This window comes from Triticum aestivum, chromosome 2D (assembly GCF_018294505.1).
Source record: "Triticum aestivum cultivar Chinese Spring chromosome 2D, IWGSC CS RefSeq v2.1, whole genome shotgun sequence".
NCBI classification, from domain to species: Eukaryota; Viridiplantae; Streptophyta; class Magnoliopsida; order Poales; family Poaceae; genus Triticum; species Triticum aestivum.
Window position 1 is genome coordinate 85,556,011 of NC_057799.1, and position 22,387 is coordinate 85,578,397.

Genomic DNA, 22,387 nt, shown 5'->3' on the forward strand with positions numbered 1-22,387 from the left:
TCCTCTTCAGCATAGCGAGACAAGTCTAGAAACTCCCGCTGATAAGCTTCAACAGTTTTGTTGCCTTGGGTGAGGTTGCGGAACTCATGCTTCTTCCTGTCCATGACTCCCTGAGGTATGAAGCGGGCACGGAAAGCAGCTTGGAAGTCTGGCCAGGTGATGATTGTTCCAACTGGCAGAGTACGCCTATGGCTGTCCCACCATTGAGCTGCGGGTCCCTGCAGAAAGAAGGAAGCAAAGGTGACATAGCTGGCAGGAGCTACATCGGCAGACTCCATCTCATAGGTGATGTCACGGAGCCAGTCATCAGCATCCAGTGGCTGAGTTGAGCTGCGGTACACAGTTGGGTTCAGGCGCATGAAATCCTGCAGAGTTACTGGGGTTGGTTGCTGGTCCATATTGGGGCGAGGAAACTGAGCCATCATATTTTCCATGAATTGGCGGTTCAGTTCGAACTGTTGGATCATACCAGCCATGTACTCAGGTGGTGGTGGGGCATTGCCACCACTACCACGACCACCTGGTCTAACCATCATGCTAATATATAACAGGGGTAGTTCAGCATTGAGAAATTTGCGAAGACAAGAATCATTCATGATGAAACATGCATAATGAAAGGAGCACGATAGCTACTACATAGTAGTCGGCATAACTTACAAAAGGGGTCATGCATAGAGCTCAGTACACAGAGTTCAGTACATAGACTAAAACAACATAGGCGGCACACAGGCTCGCGGCGAATGCATCTAACACTACAAGCAAGCCTACATCAGTCCCAAGAGGTACTGTGGAGGTAGGCGTAGCCTGAAAGCTGGTAGTGTCGCATCGGGAACTCCACGTCAGCAACCTGGGGTCCGCGAATACTCTGGTGCAGAACCTGACGCTCAGGTGGCAGAAGAGGTCCAAGTGCGGGAGAGTGGCCTCCCACATCTGGCCAGCCGACACCCTGGGGCATCACAGTCCTGGCTGGGTAGATCGCAGAACGGGGCAGCTCCCTAGATCGGACAAAGGGGTGCAATAGCGTCAGAGCACGGTAAAGGTGCTGACGGGTGGTGTACAAATCATGGCGAAGAGCTCGGTTAGCTCGATCCAGCCCATCAGCATGCAGAACCAGGTTCTGATGGTAGAAGGGCTCTCGGGTGACAGTGGAGTAGGCAGCAGTATAGTATCCCTCCGCACCAACATCAGATGCGATAGCAATGTGCCTGAAAGGGGAGGTGTCCAACTCCCGATACTCTCCACGAAGACGTGTCAGAGCAGCATAAGCAGCATCGTGGACAGCCATATCGATGGTCACACCAGCACCATGAGCGGTGTGCAGCACAGTAGTGGAGTCATACTCCCACGAGTAGAGGTGGATGATGGCACGGTACTGCTCCTGGTTAAAGTCCTGGTACTCCTCGTAGACGATGTACTCAGGGTGCCAGCGATAACCCAGATAGGTCATCATCTCAGCTAGCACAGCAGGTGATCCCGAGGCACCAATGGCCGTCGTGTGACGCACGACCTGCCTCGTGGGTTCCATCTGAAAGCAAAGACGTTTCAAAGGAGTCAAATGACAGTGTGTGAATTGTTCAAAATACTATTCTAAGAAACAACTATGGCTTATCCAACTTTGGGGTGAATGCGGTCACGTGATCCTAGTGTTAGAGTTAGTAAATTCGTTTAACCCGAGTAGAAGAGAGTTTAGAGTCCCAGAGTAAAGGTCGAGGAGTAAAAGATCCTAGTACCACCCAAATGGCGACGTGGGCCCATAAGACACACAGCCATGTTAGTAAAAGTTTTGTAATGTCTAGACTCGACTTCGGCCAAGGAGTGTGGAAAGGGGGATTCCTACAGGCAGTTGGCTCTGGTACCAACTTGTGACGCCCCCGATTTGACCGTACACTAATCATGCACGCAAATGTGTACGATCAAGATCAGGGACTCACGGGAAGATATCACAACACAACTCTAAAACATAAATAAGTCATACAAGCATCATAATACAAGCCAGGGGCCTCGAGGGCTCGAATACAAGTGCTCGATCATAGACGAGTCAGCGGAAGCAATAATATCTGAGTACAGACATAAGTTAAACAAGTTTGCCTTAAGAAGGCTAGCACAAACTGGGATACAGATCGAACGAGGCGCATGCCTCCTGCCTGGGATCCTCCTAACTACTCCTGGTCATCGTCAGCGGCCTACACGTAGTAGTAGGCACCTCCAGTGTCGTAGGAGTCGTCGTCGATGGTGGCGTCTGGCTCCTGGACTCCAGCATCTGGTTGCGACAACCAGGTAGAAAGGAAAGGGGGAAAAGAGGGAGAGAAGCAACCGTGAGTACTCATCCAAAGTACTCGCAAGCAAGGAGCTACACTACATATGCATGGGTATATGTGTAAAGTGGCATATCAGTGGGCTGAACTGCAGAATGCCAGAATAAGGGGGGGATAGCTAATCCTGTCGAAGATTACGCTACTGGCCATCTCCATCTTGCAGCATGTAGAAGAGAGTAGATTGAAGTCCTCCAAGTAACAACGCATAGCATAATCCTACCCGGCGATCCCCTCCTCGTCGCCCTGTTAGAGAGCGATCACCGGGTTGTATCTGGCACTTGGAAGGGTGTATTTTATTCAGTATCCGGTTCTAGTTGTCATAAGGTCAAGGTACAACTCCGGGTCGTCCTTTTACCGAGGGACACGGCTATTCGAATAGCTAAACTTCCCTGCAGGGGTGCACCACATAACCCAACACGCTCGATCCCATTTGGCCGGACACACTTTCCTGGGTCATGCCCGGCCTCGGAAGATCAACACGTCGCAGCCCCACCTAGGCACAACAGAGAGGTCAGCACGCCGGTCTAAATCCTCTTCACCAAGCCAACTGGTTCTATTTCCTCAACTCTTTCATTTCCTCATTCCTGTGTTGTGCAATTGTTCATATCTGTGTTTGAAGACTTTGACTGAAGACTTTCTCAATTTCCTTAGTTCAATTTCCTCAGTCTGTTTGTCTTCATCCTGTGTTTACGCTTTCTGTACTCTGTGCTTGTTTTCATTTCATCATGATGACTATGTTTGTGTTCTGCTATGCATACTTTTGAGTACTTATTCCGCTGCAAGTAGTTCTTCGCTAAGGAATTTCCTCACCCACAAATTCCTCAGTGAAGAATTTATAAAAATCGCCTATTCACCCCCCTTTAGTCGATATAACGCACTTTCAGAGAGTTCTTTTTCAGTGGAGATGAGAGCCCAACAGCAAATAGAAATGCAGAGCCTACAGGCTACATCCCAGGTACAACCACGGAACCTCCTGGCGAGCGGCCCATCATGAGAAAATTGAGGGAAAAACTCCAGGAGCGAGGGAAAGCCGTCTTTCCATTCCCCAAACATGCGCACATAAAGAGATGGAAACCCACGCCGACCTCGGCTCCGGCTCCAACAGCGGCAACCCTGCTCCGACCAAGGCGCCGATGGAGGAACCACACGCCGCCACGGACGCAGCTGCAGCCCTCTGATGACACAGACGTGCTCCCCACCCCACCCGGTACGTTCTCATCATCGCTCTTCGGTACCACTCAATGGGTTCTCCACAACAGCTTGTTTTGTTGAAAATTTTTGTGTGCTGATCTCACAGGGTACGGTCGCCAGCGTGAGGAAGCGGAAGGCCCCGGCGATGGCGACGGCGAAGGCTGTCAGGAAGCCTCACAAGCCGCAGGTATGTAGTTCACTGTACCCATCATCTCACTTGATAATTTAGTTAGTCTGAATTTGTCCCCAGTACTTGCTTGGTTGTTTGATTCGTCTGAACTTGTTGCATCTATGTTGTGGCATTGTTTTGGTGGTGTTAGGTTGAAGTTGAAGAACCGATCCAGATGCATGTGTACTAAATCAAAGACACTTATTTTGAAATTATACTAAATCAAAGACACTTATTTTGGGATAGAGTGCAATTTAAGATTACTTCTTGTACCACCGAATTTCCCTAAAGACAAATTAGCAATGAATTTTCTAACTGTCATGAACATCCTATTTATAATAGAAATTCATCAATAGGATGCAGAGATGTCTAGGTTTTTAACTGAACAAATCCTATTGTATGTATGATACGTCTCCAACGTATCTATAATTTTTGATTGTTCCATGCTGTTATATTATAAATCTTGGATGTTTTATAATCATTTTATAGTCATTTTATATCATTTTTGGTACTAACCTATTGACATAATGCCAAGTGCCAGTTGTTGTTTTCTGCATGTTTTTACATCGCAGGAAATCAATATCAGACGGAGTCCAAACGCAACGAAACTTCACAGAGATTTTTTTGGACCATAAGGAACATAATGGGCCCTGGCTGCGCCTGGGGGGTGCTCCGAAGAGAGCACAACCCACCAGGGCGCGCCAGGAGGCCCAGGCGCACCCTGGTGGGTTGTGCCCACCTCGGGTGCCCCCTGGACCGCCTCTTTGCTCTATAAATACCCCAATATTCCCAAAACCCTAGGGGAGTCGATGCAATATTCATCCAGCTGCCGCAGAGTCCAGAACCACCAGATCCAATCTAGACACCATCTCGGATGGGGTTCGCCACCTCCATTGGTGCCTCTTCGATGATGCGTGAGTAGTTCTTTGTAGACCTTCGGGTCTGTAGTTAGTAGCTAGATGGCTTCATCTCTCTCTCTGAATTCTCAAGAAAATGGTCTCTTGGAGATCCATATGATGTAACTCTTTTGCGGTGTGTTTGTTGGGATCGATGAACTTTGAGTTTATGATCAGATTTATCTTTTTATATTCATGAAAGTTATTTGAGTTTCTTTGATCTCTTATATGCATGATTGCTTATAGCCTCGTATTTCTTCTCCGAAATTTGGGTTTTGTTTGGCCAACTTGATCTATTTATCTTGCAATGGGAAGAGGTGCTTTGTAGTGGGTTCAATCTTACGGTGCTTGATCCCAGTGACAGAAGGGGAACCGACACGTATGTATCGTTGCTACTAAGGATAAAACGATGGGGTCTATCTCTACATAGATAGATCTCTTGTCTACATCATGTCATCATTCTTATTGCATTACTCCATTTTTCCATGAACTGCGGTCGATGTGTGGAGTAATAGTAGTAGATGCAGGCAGGAGTCGGTCTACTAATCTTGGACGTGATGCCTATATAATGATCATTGCCTGGATATCGTCATGAGTATTTGAAGTTCTATCAATTGCCCAACAGTAATTTGTTCACCCACCATTTGTTATTTTTCTCGAGAGAAGCCACTAGTGAAACCTATGACCCCCGGGTTTCTTTCTCATATATTTGCCTTTGCGATCTACTTTTTCCATGCATTTATTTTCAGATCTATTAAACCAAAAATACAAAAATACATTGCTGCAATTTATTCTTATTTATTTTATTTGGCGTTCGATCTATCAATTGACTACAATTTTATCTCGCGTTCGTTTGCCTATCTTGAGGCACCGTACCCGGAAGGGATTGACAACCCCTTTAACACGTCGGGTTGCAAGGATTTGTTATCTGCGTACAGGGGCTGTTTACATTGTGTTGCTTGGTTCTCCTACTAGTTCGATAACCTTGGTTTCATATCTGAGGGAAATACCTAGCGCCGATGTGCTGCATCATCCCTTCCTCTTTGGGAAAATACCGACGTAGATTCAAGCGACATCAAAAGGAATTTCTGGCACCATTGCCGGGGAAGATCAAGTTAAGATAGTCTCCCGGCCACGCACCATTTCTGGCGCCGTTGCCGGCAAGGATCAAGTCAAGATAGTCTCCCGGCCACACACCATTTCTGGCGCCGTTGCTAGGGAGGATCTTTAACATATACCAGGTTCCTAATCACAAATCTCATCTCCTCGCAATTTACATTATTTGCCATTTGCCTCTCATTTTCCTCTCCCCCACTTCACAAAAATTTGCCTTTTTATTCGCCTATCTTTTTCTTTCGCCGTTTTCTTGCCGGATCTGTTTTTGAGTGCAATCTTGTTGTGTGGTCATCATGACTCTAGAGAACACCAAGTTATGTGATTTCTCAAATACCAACAACAATGATTTTATCGGCACTCCGATTGCTCCTCCCGCCACTAGTGCGGAGTCTTGTGATATTAATTTTCCGGTACTCCTAATGAGGATGCCGCGTCCCATCTTAATACCTTCATGGAATTATGCGATATGCAAAAGAAAAGAGATGTGGACAATGATGTGGTGAAGATGAAATTGCAAAAAATTGGTTCTCTTCTTTTCTTCGCAATAGTATCGATTCTTGGAATAAATGCAAAGATGCTTTCATCACTAAGTATTTTCCTCCCGCAAAATTATTTCCCCTAGAACCCAGATCATGAAATTCAAGCAACTTGAACATGGGCATGTTGCACAATCTTGGGAAAGGATGAAAATGATGCTAAGGAATTGCCCAACTCATGGGTTAAATCTTTGGATGATCATACAAATTTTTTATGCGGGATTGAATTTTGTTTCTCGTAATCTTTTAGACTCCATCGCGGGTGGTACTTTTATGGAAATTACTTTGGGTGAAGCCACCAAATTGCTTGATAATATCATGGCAAATTATTCGCAATGGCATACCGAAAGAGCTCCTACTAGTAAAAAAGTTAATTTTGTTGAAGAAATTTCTTCTTTGAGTGAAAAAGTTGACACTCTTATGAAATTGGTTGCTAGTAAAAGTGCTCCCATCGATTTTAATGATATGCCTTTGTCTACTTTGATTGAGCAAAATAGTGATGCCATATATGTGAATTTATCTCTCGAAATAATTTCAATAACAATGCTTATAGAGGTAATTTTAATCCTAGGCCTTTTCCTAGTAATTCCTCTAATAATTATGGTAAGTCCTATGGAAATCAATCTTATAATAATAATAGAAACACCTCTGATCTTGAGAATAATATTAAAGAATTTATCAACACGCAAAAAGTTTTCAACACTTCCATAGAAGAAAAGTTGACACTACTGCAGGATGCTGCTAACGCGACACTACGATCAGAGACCCTTCGACGAAACTGTGTGCGATGCAATAACCGCAAACGGTGGTGTAAAAGAACCGTCAAAAAAGGTGCAAAACGTTTGTGATGGCGGAGCCATCAAACACGGTTCAGATTTTAGTTGTGTGCACGATCCAGGGCATACGGTTTAGTCCAATGAACTGTTTGCGATGAGGTGGAACAAAATAAACGGGCAGCCTGATGAAGGCGTGTGCGATATAGAGCATACGGTTCACTCGGATGAACTGTTTGTGATTAGGCAACACAGAAGAAACGGTCAGCCAGATCAAGGTGTGTGTGATTGAGGGCATACGCTTCAGAAGGATTAACTATTTGCGATTAGGCAACAGAACAGAAACGGGTCAGCCAGATCAAAGTGTCTGCGATTGATGGCATACACTTCACATGGATGAACTGTTTGCGATTAGCCACAACAAACTGAAACAGTTAGATAGATCAACGTGTGTGCGCTAGACGGGCACACACATTCTAATTAAAAGAAGCGTGCGCGATGGTAATAACGAGCGCGCACGGTTGATGGAACAAGACGTGTGCTGACATTGCCTATTGCGGTGCACCCTATGGTGCAAACGTCACGTACGCGGCCGAGAAGGCGTACGTGCCCACGTTATGCCTTCCGGGAATAGTGCCGCACTTATAACCGTCAGTAAATTTTGAGCATGCGTCCCGTCACATTTTTTTAGAAGAACAAGGAGGCCGCGTCCCGTCACATTCCAAATTGCAAACCTGTTCACACCAATCAAAACCTAAATGGTTTCCCACTTAGTAGCATATTACTACTCGGTTATAAATACTAGTACTCCAAGATGACTGCACATTCCTCCTCAACTCCTCATCCACAAAAACAAACAAGTCATTCATCATCGTTCCCTTGCGTCTGCCATGGCCAGCGTGAGTTCTGGGTCGAGAGATTGCCACCAGGGAGAGGCGAGCCTGGAAGCGGAACACGAGAGATGTCACGCCTCGCTGCGAAAGCAACCAATATGTCCCGCCGTGTGGCCGTAGCAGCAGAGAGGTCCCGCCGCGCCGCCGAAGCATCACGGAGGTCCCGTCGCACCGTCGATGCAGCAGACTAGCCCGACCGCGCCGCGGAAGCAGAAGCGATGTCCCGCCACGCCGCAAATGCAGCAGAGGTGTCCTCCCGCGCCACGGCGGCCTGGGAAAATGTCTCGCGGGCAGGCGAGGATTCTTACAGGAGCATGCGTGTCCTCGTCCTTAGGCAGATGGAGCAGATCTCCAGGTGGGCGAGGTTGTAGGATGACCTGAAAGCCTCGTTTGAACAGTCTACCAGCGTCATCCAGCAACTAAATGAGAGCAATGCGAAGCTCCAGGCCGAGCGTGACCTGCTGAGGGCAAAGATCGTCGGAAGTGCGGGGCAGCAGGAGCAGACCACTGCCTTGTTGAAGAGGACCAGCGTCATCGTCGAGAAACTTATGGACGAGAATGCCATGCTGTGCATCGAGCGCAGAAGGTTGGTGGAGGAATCCGTGGATGCTCTCAAGCAGCATCTTGAGGACAAGAAAGAGCTCATCGCCGCTCGCCGCGGAGACTAGTTCCCACGGCCTACAGCAACACATCAACAAAGTAGAGATCAGCGAGCCAGATCGTCTTCCTTCTTCTTTTGCCCTTGTGTATTTTGTGCGTTGCCGCATGTGGCTTTTTTTAATTATGTTCCTAAATATGTAAGACAATTATCATCCATTGTCATCGTCCTTATATTCATCATGCTTGCTATAAGTCGCAGTCGATGCTATATAGGTCTGTCGGATCTTACATCAAGATCCATGCAAAACTTTCTTTTTAGATTTTCATTTTTCTCTCTTAAATCTCAGTCCAGTGAGACATATAGCCACGCTGTAGAACAGGTGCTCGGGCGCCATTAATGGGGACGTTGGGAGGGAGGTGCGCGGCGGGTAGCGGTCAAAGGGCTCTGCTCCCGATGAGCACGCGCAGGGGTCTGATTTGTAAATAGGGGACGCGTGGCGGCACGTAATTGGTAAGTAGAACGCCCACGGTTTCAATAATACTTGTGTTTCCGATTTGTAACGTGACAACACTTGTTCCAAAATGACTTTGTTAATTGTTAATGTATGCACCTTGGCAAATCGGACAGAAAAATTACCACAACATGTTGGTGCCATGTCATGACAACATGCCAAGTTTCATGATTTTCAGGCGTGTTTTGGATTTACAGGAATTAAAAACCAAGTATCTCAATCTTTTCGGCCGAGCCACGACGCCTAGATGTTTGAATTTCATTCCCATCTGTTGCATAGGACCTAGAAATTCACCCAAGGACACACATGTGGTTTTTCAAACAACTTTGGTGCACTGGAGCATGTGCTTGTAGTTCAAATTTGAATTATGCACATTAAATGCGCAGAAACTCAATTAATGTATAAAAAAGGCCAAACAAACCCAGAATAATTCCAAAATTTAGCACGATACTTCTATTTCGTCTAATCTGCCCGTGTAAAAAATTTAAGGCGGGAGAAGGCAGTATACGTATGTCGTTTCGCACACGGAGGTGGCATGTTCCCTCTCGGAACCACGAGCCTTCTTGGCGGAAGCTCCGGTTTGCAAGAAGCTTACACCAAAGCTTGTCCCAATTCGGCCAAAAAATTACCGCAACATGTTGGTGCCATGTCATGACACCATGCCAAGTTTCAAGATTTTCACGCGTGTTTTGGATTTACAGGAATTAAAACACCAAGTTTCCCAATCTTTCCAGCCGAGCCATGATGCCCAGATGTTTGAATTTCATTCCCATCTCTTGCATAGGACCTATAAATTCACCCAAGGACACACATGTGGTTTTTCAAACAACTTTGGTGCACTGGAGCCTGTGCTTGTAGTTCAAATTTGAATTATGCACATTAAATGTGCAGAAACTCAACTAATGTATAAAAAAGGCCAAATGAACCCGGAATAATTCCAGAATTTAGCATGATACTTCTATTTGGTCTAATCTGCCTGTGTAAAAAATTTAAAGCAGGAGAAGGTAGTGTACGTATGTCGTTTCGCACACGAAGGTGGCACGTTCCCTCTCGGAACCACGATCCTTCTTGACGGAAGCTCCAGTTTGCAAGAAGCTTACACCAAAACTTGTCCCAATTCGGCCAAAAAAATTACCGCAGCATGTTGGTGCCATGTCATGAACCATGCCAAGTTTCATGATTTTCAGGCGTGTTTTGGATTTACAGGAATTAAAAAACCAAGTTTCCCAATCTTTCCGGCCGAGCCACGATGCCCAGATGTTTGGATTTCACTCCCATCTCTTGCATGTGACCTAGAAGTTCACCCAAGGATACACATGTGGTTTTTCAAACAACTTTGGTGCACTGGAGCCTGTGCTTGTAGTTCAAATTTGAATTAAGCACATTAAATGCGCGGAAACTCAATTAATGTATAAAAAAGGCCAAATGAACCTGGAATAATTCCAGAATTTAGCACGATACTTCTATTTGGTCTAATCTGCCTGTGTAAAAAAATTAAGGCGGGAGAAGGCAGTATACGTATCTCGTTTCGCACACGGAGGTGACACGTTCCCTCTTGGAACCACGAGGCTTCTTGAGGGAAGCTCCGGTTTGCAAGAAGCTTACATCAAAGCTTGTCCAAATTTGGCCGAAAATTTACCGAAGCATGTTGGTGCCATGTCATGACACCATGCCAAGTTTCATGATTTTCAAGCGTGTTTTGGATTTACAGGAATTAAAAAACCAAGTTTCTCAATCTTTCCGGGCGAGCCACGACGCCCAGATGTTTGAATTTCTTTCCCATCTCTTGCATGGGACCTATAAATTCACCCAAGAACACACGTGTGATTTTTCAAACAACTTTGGTGCACTAGAGCATGTGCTTGTAGTTCAAATTTGAATTATGCACATTAAATGCCCAGAAACTCAATTAATGCATAAAAATGCCAAACAAACCCGGAATAATTCCAAAATTTAGCACGATACTTCTATTTGGTCTAATCTGCCTATGTAAAAAATTAAGGCGGGAGAAGGCAGTATACGTATCTCGTTTCGCACACGGAGGTGACACGTTCCCTCTTGGAACCACGAGCCTTCTTGAGGGAAGCTCCGGTTTGCAAGAAGCTTACACCAAAGCTTGTACCAATTCGGCCAAAAAAATTACCGCAACATGTTGGTGCCATGTCATGACACCATGCCAAGTTTCATAATTTTCAGGCGTGTTTTGGATTTACAGGAATTAAAAAACCAAGTTTCTCAATCTTTCCGGGCGAGCCACGACGCCCAGATGTTTGAATTTCATTCCCATCTCTTGCATGGGACCTATAAATTCACCCAAGGACACACATGTGATTTTTCAAACAACTTTGATGCACTGGAGCATGTGCTTGTAGTTCAAATTTGAATTATGCACATTAAATGCCTAGAAACTCAATTAATGCATAAAAATGCCAAACGAACTCGGATTAATTCCAAAATTTAGCACGGTACTTCTATTTGGTCTAATCTGCCTGTGTAAAAAAATTAAGGCGGGAGAAGGCAGTATACGTATCTCGTTTCGCACACGGAGGTGACACGTTCCCTCTCGGAACCACGAGCCTTCTTGAGGGAAGCTCCGGTTTGCAAGAAGCTTACACCAAAGCTTGTCCCAATTCGGCCAAAAAATTTACCGCAGCATGTTGGTGCCATGTCATGACACCATGCCAAGTTTCATGATTTTCAGGCGTGTTTTGGATTTACAGGAATTAAAAAACCAAGTTTCTCAATCTTTCCGGCCGAGCCACGACGCCCAGATATTTGAATTTCTTTCCCATCTCTTGCATGGGACCTATAAATTCACCCAAGAACACACGTGTGATTTTTCAAACAACTTTGGTGCACTAGAGCATGTGCTTGTAGTTCAAATTTGAATTATGCACATCAAATGCCCAGAAACTCAATTAATGCATAAAAATGCCAAACGAACCCGGAATAATTCCAAATTTAACCACGACACTCAGGTACTAGTTGCATGTTCACTGTACGTAAATGTTGTAGCAATTCAAACACCATCCTTTCCCTCCGTAACTCCATTTTGTCTTTCAAAACATAATGAAAAAAATCAGGTATACTACAAACAGTTTACTAGAAAGAATCGTGTGGGATGCGATATAAAATATCTTGGCACACCGTTTTGTCTGGCTTACGCAGGAAGCTTCATCGTCTACAGTCCACCGCCCCCGCTTGAACCACACTTGCGCGCCAGTTTCTCGCGGCACCGAGCGAAATTTTTTTGCCACCGCGGAAATATCTATCTCCCTGCCCCCTCCCTCCTACCAAAAGCCACATTTACACTGTTCCTCCTTGCTTTCCAAGTTCAAACCTCCACTACTGCTTACTGGCAGCTCAGCCTCCTCGCCGCCGACCCTTCTTCTTGCAGCGCCACCTCCTCGCCGGCTACCCTTCTTCTTGCAGCGCCGCCTCCTCGCCGGCGACCCTTCTTCTTGCAGCGCCGCCTCCTCGCCGGCGACCCTTCTTCTTGCTGCGCGGCCTCCTCGCCGCTGACCCTTCTTCTTGTTGCGCGACCTCGTCGATATGGTCAGGTAATCCACACCCCACCCACACCATCCTCCTCCTTTCCCGTCCCACATGCCCCGGCCGACGAAGCGACACCTTCCACCGAAATCACTGCCCCCGCCTCCAATTAAGTGATGCCTAGTACCTCTTGAGCACTGTGTTGGTTTTCCCTTGAAGAGGAAAGGGTGATGCAGCAAAGTAGCGTAAGTATTTCCCTCAGTTTTTGAGAACCAAGGTATCAATCCAGTAGGAGGCCACGCACGAGTCCCTCGCACCTACACAAACAAATAAATCCTCGCAACCAACGCAATAAAGGGGTTGTCAATCCCTTCACGGTCACTTACGAGAGTGAGATCTGATAGATATGATAAGATAATATTTTTGATATTTTTATGATAAAGATGCAAAGTAAAGAAAGCAAAATAAAGATGATGCTAGAAATAACTTGTTGACGGGAGATTAATATGATGGAAAATAGACCCAGGGGCCATAGGTTTCACTAGTGGCTTCTCTCAAGAGCATAAGTATTACGGTGGGTGAACAAATTACTGTTGAGCAATTGACAGAATTGAGCATAGTTATGAGAATATCTAGGTATGATCATGTATATAGGCATCACGTCCGAGACAAGTAGACCGACTCCTGCCTGCATCTACTACTATTACTCCACACATCGACCGCTATCCAGCATGCATCTAGAGTATTAAGTTCATAAGAACAGAGTAACGCTTTAAGTAAGATGACATGATGTAGAGGGATAAACTCATGCAATATGATATAAACCCCATCTTGTTATCCTCGATGGCAACAATACAATACGTGCCTTGCTGCCCCTACCGTCACTGGGAAAGGACACCGCAAGATTGAACCCAAAGCTAAGCACTTCTCCCATTGCAAGAAAGATCAATCTAGTAGGCCAAACCAAACTGATAATTCGAAGAGACTTGCAAAGATAACCAATCATACATAAAAGAATTCAGAGAAGATTCAAATATTGTTCATAGATAAACTTGATCATAAACCCACAATTCATCGGTCTCAACAAACACACCGCAAAATAAGATTACATCGAATAGATCTCCACAAGAGAGGGGGAGAACATTGTATTGAGATCCAAAAAGAGAGAAGAAGCCATCTAGCTAATAACTCTGGACCCGAAGGTCTGAGGTAAACTACTCACACATCATCGGAGAGGCTATGGTGTTGATGTAGAAGCCCTCCGTGATCGATGCCCCCTCCGGCGGAGCTCCAGAAAAGGCCCCAAGATGGGATCTCACGGGTACAGAAGGTTGCGGCGGTGGAATTAGGTTTTTGGCTCCGTATCTGGTAGTTTGGGGATACGTAGGTATATATAGGAGGAAGAAGTACGTCGGTGGAGCAACGTGGGGCCCACGAGGGTGGAGGGCGTGCCCAGGGGGGTAGGCGCACCCCCTACCTCGTGCCCTCCTGGTTGATGTCTTGACGTAGGGTCCAAGTCCTCTGGATCACGTTCGTTCCGAAAATCACGTTCCCGAAGGTTTCATTCCGTTTGGACTCCGTTTGATATTCTTTTTCTGCGAAACTCTGAAATAGGCAAAAAACAACAATTCTGGGCTGGGCCTCCGGTTAATAGGTTAGTCCCAAAAATAATATAAAAGTGTATAAAAAATTATAGATACATTGGAGACGTATCAAGCATCCCCAAGCTTAATTCCTGCTCGTCCTCGAGTAGGAAAATGATAAAAACAGAATTTTTGATGTGGAATGCTACATGGCATAATTTCAATGTAATTCTCCTAATTGTGGTATGAATATTCAGATCCGAAAGATTGAAGATAAAGGTTTAATATTGACATAAAAGTAATAATACTTTAAGCATACTAACTAAGCAATTATGTCCTCTCAAAATAACATGGCCAAAGAAAGTTCATCTCTACAAAATCATATAGTTTAGTCATGCTCCATTTTCGTCACACAAGAATGCTCTCATCATGCACAACCCCGATGACAAGCCAAGCAATTGTTTCATACTTTAGTAATCTCAAACTTTTTTCAACCTTCACGCAATACATGAGCGTGAGCCATGGATATAGCACTATGGGTGGAATAGAATATAATGATGGGGGTTATGTGGAGAAGACAAAAAAGGAGAAAGTCTCACATCAACGCGGCTAATCAATGAGCTATGGAGATGCCCATCGATTGATGTTAATGCAAGGAGTAGGGATTGCCATGCAACAGATGCACTAGAGCTATAAATGCATGAAAGCTCAACAAAAGAAACTAAGTGGGTGTGCATCCAACTTGCTTGCTCACGAAGACCTAGGGCATTTGAGGAAGCCCATTGTTGGAATATACAAGCAAAGTTCTATAACAAAAAATTCCCACTAGTATATGAAAGTCACAAAACAAGAGACTCTCTATCATGAAGATCATGGTGCTACTTTGAAGCACAAGTGTGGAAAAAAGGATAGTAGCATTGTCCCTTTTTATTCTCTTTTTTGGGCCTCCTTTTTTTTGGCCTTTCTCTTTTTTATTGGGACAATGCTCTATGAATGATGATCATCATACTTCTATTTATTTACAACTCAATGATTACAACTCGATACTAGAACAAAGTATGACTCTACATGAATGCCTCCGGTGGTATACCGGGATAGCAATGAATCAAGAGTGACATGTATGAAAAATTATGAACGGTGGCTTTGCCACAAATACGATGTCAACTACATGATCATGCAAAGCAATATGACAATGATGAGCGTGTCATAATAAACGGAACGGTGGAAAGTTGCATGGCAATATATCTCGGAATGGCTATGGAAATGACATAATAGGTAGGTATGGTGGCTGTTTTGAGGAGGATATAAGGAGGTTTATGTGTGAAAGAGCGCATCATATCACGGGGTTTGGATGCACCGGCGAAGTTTGCACCAACTCTCAATGTGAGAAGGGCAATGCACGGTACCGAAGAGGCTAGCAGTGATGGAAGGGTAAGAGTGCGTATAATCCATGGACTCAACATTAGTCATAAAGAACTCACATACTTATTGCAAAAATCTACAAGTCATCAAAAACCAAGTACTATGCGCATGCTCCTAGGGGGATAGATTGGTAGGAAAAGACCATCGCTCGTCCCCGACCGCCACTCATAAGGAGGACAATCAAAGAACACCTCATGTTTCAAATTTGTTACATAACGTTTACCATACGTGCATGCTACGGGACTTGCAAACTTCAACACAAGTATTTATCAAATTCACAACTACTCAACTAGCACAACTTTAATATCACTACCTCCATATCTCAAAACAATCATCAAGCATCAAACTTCTCTTAGCATTCAGCACACTCATAAGAAAGTTTTTTACTAGTCTTGAATTCCTAACATATTAGGATTAATTTCCCAATTTAAGCGAATTACCATGCTGTTTAAGACTCTAAAAATAATATAAGTGAAGTATGAGAGAATAATAGTTTCTATAAAACAAAACCACCGCCGTGCTCTAAAAGATATAAGTGAAGCACTAGAGCAAAAACTATATAGCTCAAAAGATATAAGTGAAGCGCATAGAGTATTCTAATAAATTCCGAATCATGTATGTCTCTCTCAGAAGGTGTGTACAGCAAAGATGATTGTGGTAAACTAAAAAGCAAAGACTCATCATACAAGACGCTCCAAGCAAAACACATATCATGTGGTGAATAAAAATATAGCTCCAAGTAAAGTTACCGACGGAAGTAGACGAAAGAGGGGATGCCTTCCGGGGCATCCCCAAGCTTTAGCTTTTTGGTGTGCTTAGATTATCTTGGGGTGCCATGGGCATCCCCAAGATTAGGCTCTTGCCACTCCTTGTTCCATAATCCATCAAATCTTTTACCCAAAACTTGAAAACTTCACAACACAAAACTTAACAGAAAATCTCGTGAGCTCCGTTAGCGAAAGAAAACAGAACATCACTTCAAGGTACTGTAATGAACTCATTCTTTATTTATATTGGTGTTAAACCTAATGTATTCCAACTTCTCTATGGTTTATAAACTATTTTACTAGCCATGGATTCATCAAAATAAGCAAACAACACACGAAAAACAGAATCTGTCAAAAACAGAACTGTCTGTAGTAATCTGTAACTAACGCAAACTTCTGGAACTACAAAAATTCAGCCAAAATAGGAAGACCTAGAAAATTTGTTTATTGATCATCAGCAATTGGAATTAATATTTTATCACGTTCTGGTGATTTTTAACAATTATTTTTGTGACCAGAAAGTTTCTGAAATTTTCAGCAAGATCAAATAACTATCACGCAAGAAGATCCTATAGGTTAAACTTGACACAAACACTAATTAAAACATAAAAACAAATCTAACCAGAGGCTAGATCAAATATTTATTCCTAAACAGAAGCAAAAAGCAAAAAACTAAAAATAAAATTGGGTTGCCTCCCAACAAGCGCTATCGTTTAACGCCCGTAGCTAGGCATAATAGCAAGGATAGATCTAGGTATTGCCATCTTTGGTAGGCAATCCATAAGTGGCTCTCATGATAGATTCATATGGTAATTTTATTTTCTTTCTAGGAAAGTGTTCCATGCCTTTCCTTAACGGAACTTGGAGTCTAATATTTCCCTCCTTCATATCAATAATTGCACCAATCGTTCTAAGGAAAGGTCTACCAAGAATAATAGGACATGAAGGATTGCAATCTATATCAAGAACAATAAAATCTACGGGCACATAATTCTTATTTGCAATAATAAGAACATCATTAATTCTTCCCATAGGTTTCTTAATGGTGGAATCCGCAAGGTGTAAGTTTAAAGAGCAATCATCAAAATCACGGAAACCTAGCAAATTGCACAAAGTGTTTGGGATCGTGGAAACACTAGCACCCAAATCACATAAAGAATAACACTCATGATCTTTAATTTTAATTTTAATAGTAGGTTCCCACTCATAATAAAGTTTTCTAGGGATAGAAACTTCCAACTCAAGTTTTTCTTCATAAGATTGCATCAAAGCATCAACGATATGTTTAGTAAAAGCTTTATGTTGGCTATAAGCATGTGGAGAATTTAGCACGGATTGCAACAAGGAAATACAATCTATCAAAGAGCAATTATCATAATTAAATTCCTTGAAATCAAAAATAGTGGGTTCATTAATATCTAGAGTTTTGACCTCTTCAATCCCACTTTTACCAATTTTTGCATCAAGATCTAAAGACTCCGAATTTTTGGAACGCCTTCTAGGTAAAGGTGGATCATATTCAGTCCCATCATTATCAAGATTCATATTGCAAAACAAAGATTTAATAGGGGACACATCAATAACTTTTAGATCTTCATCTTTATTTTCATAGAAATTAGAAGAACACGCTTCCACAAAGCAATCTTTCTTAGCACGCATCCTAGCGGTTCTTTCTTTGCACTCATCAATGGAAATTCTCATGGCTTTGATAGACTCATTGATATCATGCTTAGGTGGAATAGATCTAAGTTTCAAAGAATCAACATCAAGAGAAATTCTATCAACGTTCCTAGCCAATTCATCAACTTTAAGTATTTTTTCTTCAAGCAAAGCATTGAAATTCTTTTGTGAATTCATAAATTCTTTAACACTAGTCTCAAATTCAGAAGGCATATTATTAAAATTTCCATAAGAATTGTTGTAGGAATTACCATAATTATTGGAGGAGTTACTAGGGTATGGCCTAGGATTAAAGTTTCCTCTATACGCGTTGTTACCAAAATTATTCCTACCAACAAAATTCACATTCATAGATTCATTATTATTCTCAATCAAAGTAGACAAAGGCATATCATTAGGATCAGAAGAAACATTTTTACTAGCAAATAATTTCATAAGTTCATCCATCTTTCCACTCAAAACATTAATTTCTTCTATCGCATGCACTTTTTTATTAGTAGATCTTTTAGTGTGCCATTGAGAATAATTAACCATAATATTATCTAGGAGTTTAGTAGCTTCTCCTAAAGTGATATCCATAAAAATGCCTCCCGCGGCCGAATCTAATAGATTTCTAGAAGCAAAATTCAATCCGGCATAAAAATTTTGTATGATCATCCACAAATTCAAACCATGTGTAGGATAATTACGTATCATTAATTTCATCCTCTCCCAAGCTTGTGCAACATGTTCATGATCAAGTTGCTTAAAATTCATAATATCGTTTCTAAGAGAGATGATCTTAGCGGGAGGAAAATACTTAGAGATAAAAGCATCTTTGCACTTATTCCAAGAAACAATACTATTTTTAGGCAAAGACGAAAACCAAGCTTTAGCACGATCTCTAAGCGAAAAAGGAAATATCTTCAATTTAACAATATCATTATCCACATCTTTCTTCTTTTGCATATCACACAAATCAACGAAGCTATTTAGATGGGTAGCGGCATCTTCACTAGGAAGGCCGGCGAATTGATCTCTCATGACAAGATTCAACAAAGCAGCATTGATTTCACAAGATTCAGTATCGGTAAGAGGAGCAATCGGAGTGCTAAGAAAATAATTATTGTTGGTATTGGTAAAGTCACACAATTTAGTATTATCTTGAGCCATCGTGGCAAGCAAGCAATCCAACACACGAGCAAACAAGAAGCAAGCAAAAAAAGGCGAACGGAAAAGAGAGGGCGAATAAAACGGCAAGGGTGAAATGGGGGAGAGGAAAACGAGAGGCAAATGGCAAATAATGTAATGCGGGAGATAAGGGTTTGTGATGGGTACTTGGTATGTTGACTTTTGCGTAGACTCCCCGGCAACGGCGCCAGAAATCCTTCTTGCTACCTCTTGAGCACCGCGTTGGTTTTCCCTTGAAGAGGAAAGGGTGATGTAGCAAAGTAGCGTAAGTATTTCCCTCAGTTTTTGAGAACCAAGGTATCAATCCAGTAGGAGGCCACGCACGAGTCCCTCGCACCTACACAAACAAATAAATCCTCGCAACCAACGCAATAAAGGGGTTGTCAATCCCTTCATGGTCACTTACGAGAGTGAGATCTGATAGATATGATAAGATAATATTTTTGGTATTTTTATGATAAAGATGCAAAGTAAAGAAAGCAAAATAAAGACGACGCTAGAAATAACTTGTTGACGGGAGATTAATATGATGGAAAATAGACATGTATATAGGCATCACGTCCGAGACAAGTAGACCGACTCCTGCCTGCATCTACTACTATTACTCCACACATCGACCGCTATCCAGCATGCATCTAGAGTATTAAGTTCATAAGAACAGAGTAACACTTTAAGTAAGATGACATGATGTAGAGGGATAAACTCATGCAATATGATATAAACCCCATCTTGTTATCCTCGATGGAAACAATACAATACGTGCCTTGCTGCCCCTACTGTCACTGGGAAAGGACATCGCAAAATTGAACCCAAAGCTAAGCACTTCTCCCATTGCAAGAAAGATCAATCTAGTAGGCCAAACCAAACTGATAATTCGAAGAGACTTGCAAAGATAACCAATCATACATAAAAGAATTCAGAGAAGATTCAAATATTGTTCATAGATAAACTTGATCATAAACCCACAATTCATCGGTCTCAACAAACATACCGCAAAAGAAGATTACATCGAATAGATCTCCACAAGAGAGGGCGAGACCATTGTATTGAGATCCAAAAAGAGAGAAGAAGCCATCTAGCTAATAACTATGGACCCGAAGGTCTGAGGTAAACTACTCACACATCATCGGAGAGGCTATGGTGTTGATGTAGAAGCCCTCCGTGATCGATGCCCCCTCCGTCAGAGCTCCGGAAAAGGCCCCAAGATGGGATCTCACGGGTACAGAAGGTTGCGGCGGTGGAATTAGGTTTTTGGCTCCGTATCTAGTAGTTTGGGGATACGTAGGTATATATAGGAGGAAGAAGTACGTCGGTGGAGCAACATGGGGCCCATGAGGGTGGAGGGTGCGCCAGGGGGGTAGGCGCGCCCCCTACCTCGTGCCCTCCTGGTTGATGTCTTGACATAGGGTCCAAGTCCTCTAGACCACGTTCGTTCCGAAAATCACGTTCCCGAAGGTTTCATTCTGTTTGGACTCCGTTTGATATTCTTTTTCTGCAAAACTCTGAAATAGGCAAAAAACAGCAATTCTGGGCTGGGCCTCCGGTTAATAGGTTAGGCCAAAAAATAATATAAAAGTGTATAATAAAGCCCATTAATGTCCAAAACAGAATATAATATAGCATGGAACAATAAAAAAATATAGATACGTTGGAGACGTATCAATGCCCACAGCCATTTTGCTCGCAGTATAACGTGGTGCTCAGTAGCATGCGGCCGCACGCGCGAACGAGGTCACTATGGCTTCCATGCGTGTCGACCACCAGATCTTGGAGGAGCACCTCGTCTTCGAGGCCACCGTCGACACCACCACACGGTTGTCTACTTTAAAATACAGTTCGTGATGTTTTCTCGAGGGCACCGCCAGTGCCTTCTAGTGATTTGTCCTCTGTAATGTTAATATGTAATCTGATGTTCAGTTAACAGTTTGGTCCTCTGAAATGTAATGTTCAGTTAACACTTTGGTCCAACAATTGCTACATTTCGTAGTACTGTTCTCAAGCATTCTTTGTTTTGTTAACTGTCTTATCTTCTAGTACATGTTTCTATTCTGCAATGTCGTGCTCAGTTAACTGTTTTGGTTCATTTGGTCTACTGTCCATTTAACTGTTTGGTTCAGTTCTGCAATTTGATTTTCATTTGCTGTGGGTACAATTTTGTATTGTTATGCATGTGACACCAATCGAATTTGGTTGTACTCAATACATATTCTACTGATAGTATGGCAACTCTCAGTTAACCTGATCAAGATCTTCCTTATATGTGTTGCAGGGAAACAATGGGAGACACTGCGGTTTACCATCGAGGTTTGTTCAAGCAGGGTCCTTTGGCTAATACCACATTATTGTGCAGTTGCAGGAATCATTCTAATATTTAGGTTTCTTACAATTTGGTCTTGCACATGTAGGTCCTGCTGTCAGAGGCTTAGACCCACTGTTTGACCCATTTTGCATATGGGGAAATGAGATGTCCATGAATATCAGTCATGTCAAGAAACTCAGAAAGATTGTTAGGATAAAGAAACTTGTGACGAATAACAGCAAGATCTTTGTTTGCACAATGAAGAAGACATCAGTCAACTATAGGATGGTACCAACTCTTTTACCTTGTTTTTACCCCTTGCACCATTTCAAAATTTAGAACAACGATTTATGCATAGCTTTGTTTTCAGTACTTTTCAAAGCAGTTCACCGATGATTACCTCTCAAACCACCTGCATGGTCAAGAGGCGAGGAAGGTATTCATTCAACACCCACGGTACAATATTAAAGTCTTGCTGAAGAGGACGAAGGTTGGGCGGGCAATTATCCATCGCCACTGGCCTAAAGTTGCAAGGACATTCAACATCAGTGAAGGCTTAATATTTGCCTTCCGCTTCTGCAATTTCCCAGATGAGATTCATCTGTCTATTTACCATGTATGATGCTACTTTCCAATGGTTTTTGATGCTGCACGTGAAACTTGGTGCTGTTGTGTAATGGCGTGCTACCTCTTGAGCAAGTGTTGGTTTTCCCTTGAAGAGGAAAGGATGATGCAGCAAAGTAGTGTAAGTATTTCCCTCAGTTTTTGAGAACCAAGGTATCAATCCAGTAGGAGGCCACACGCAAGTCCCTCATACCTACACAAACAAATAAGAACCTTGCAACCAACGCGATAAAGGGGTTGTCAATCCCTTCACGGCCACTTGCAAAAGTGAGATCTGATAGAGATGATAAGATAATTTTTTTGGTATTTTTATGATAAAGATTAAAAGTAAAGATTGCAAAATAAACGG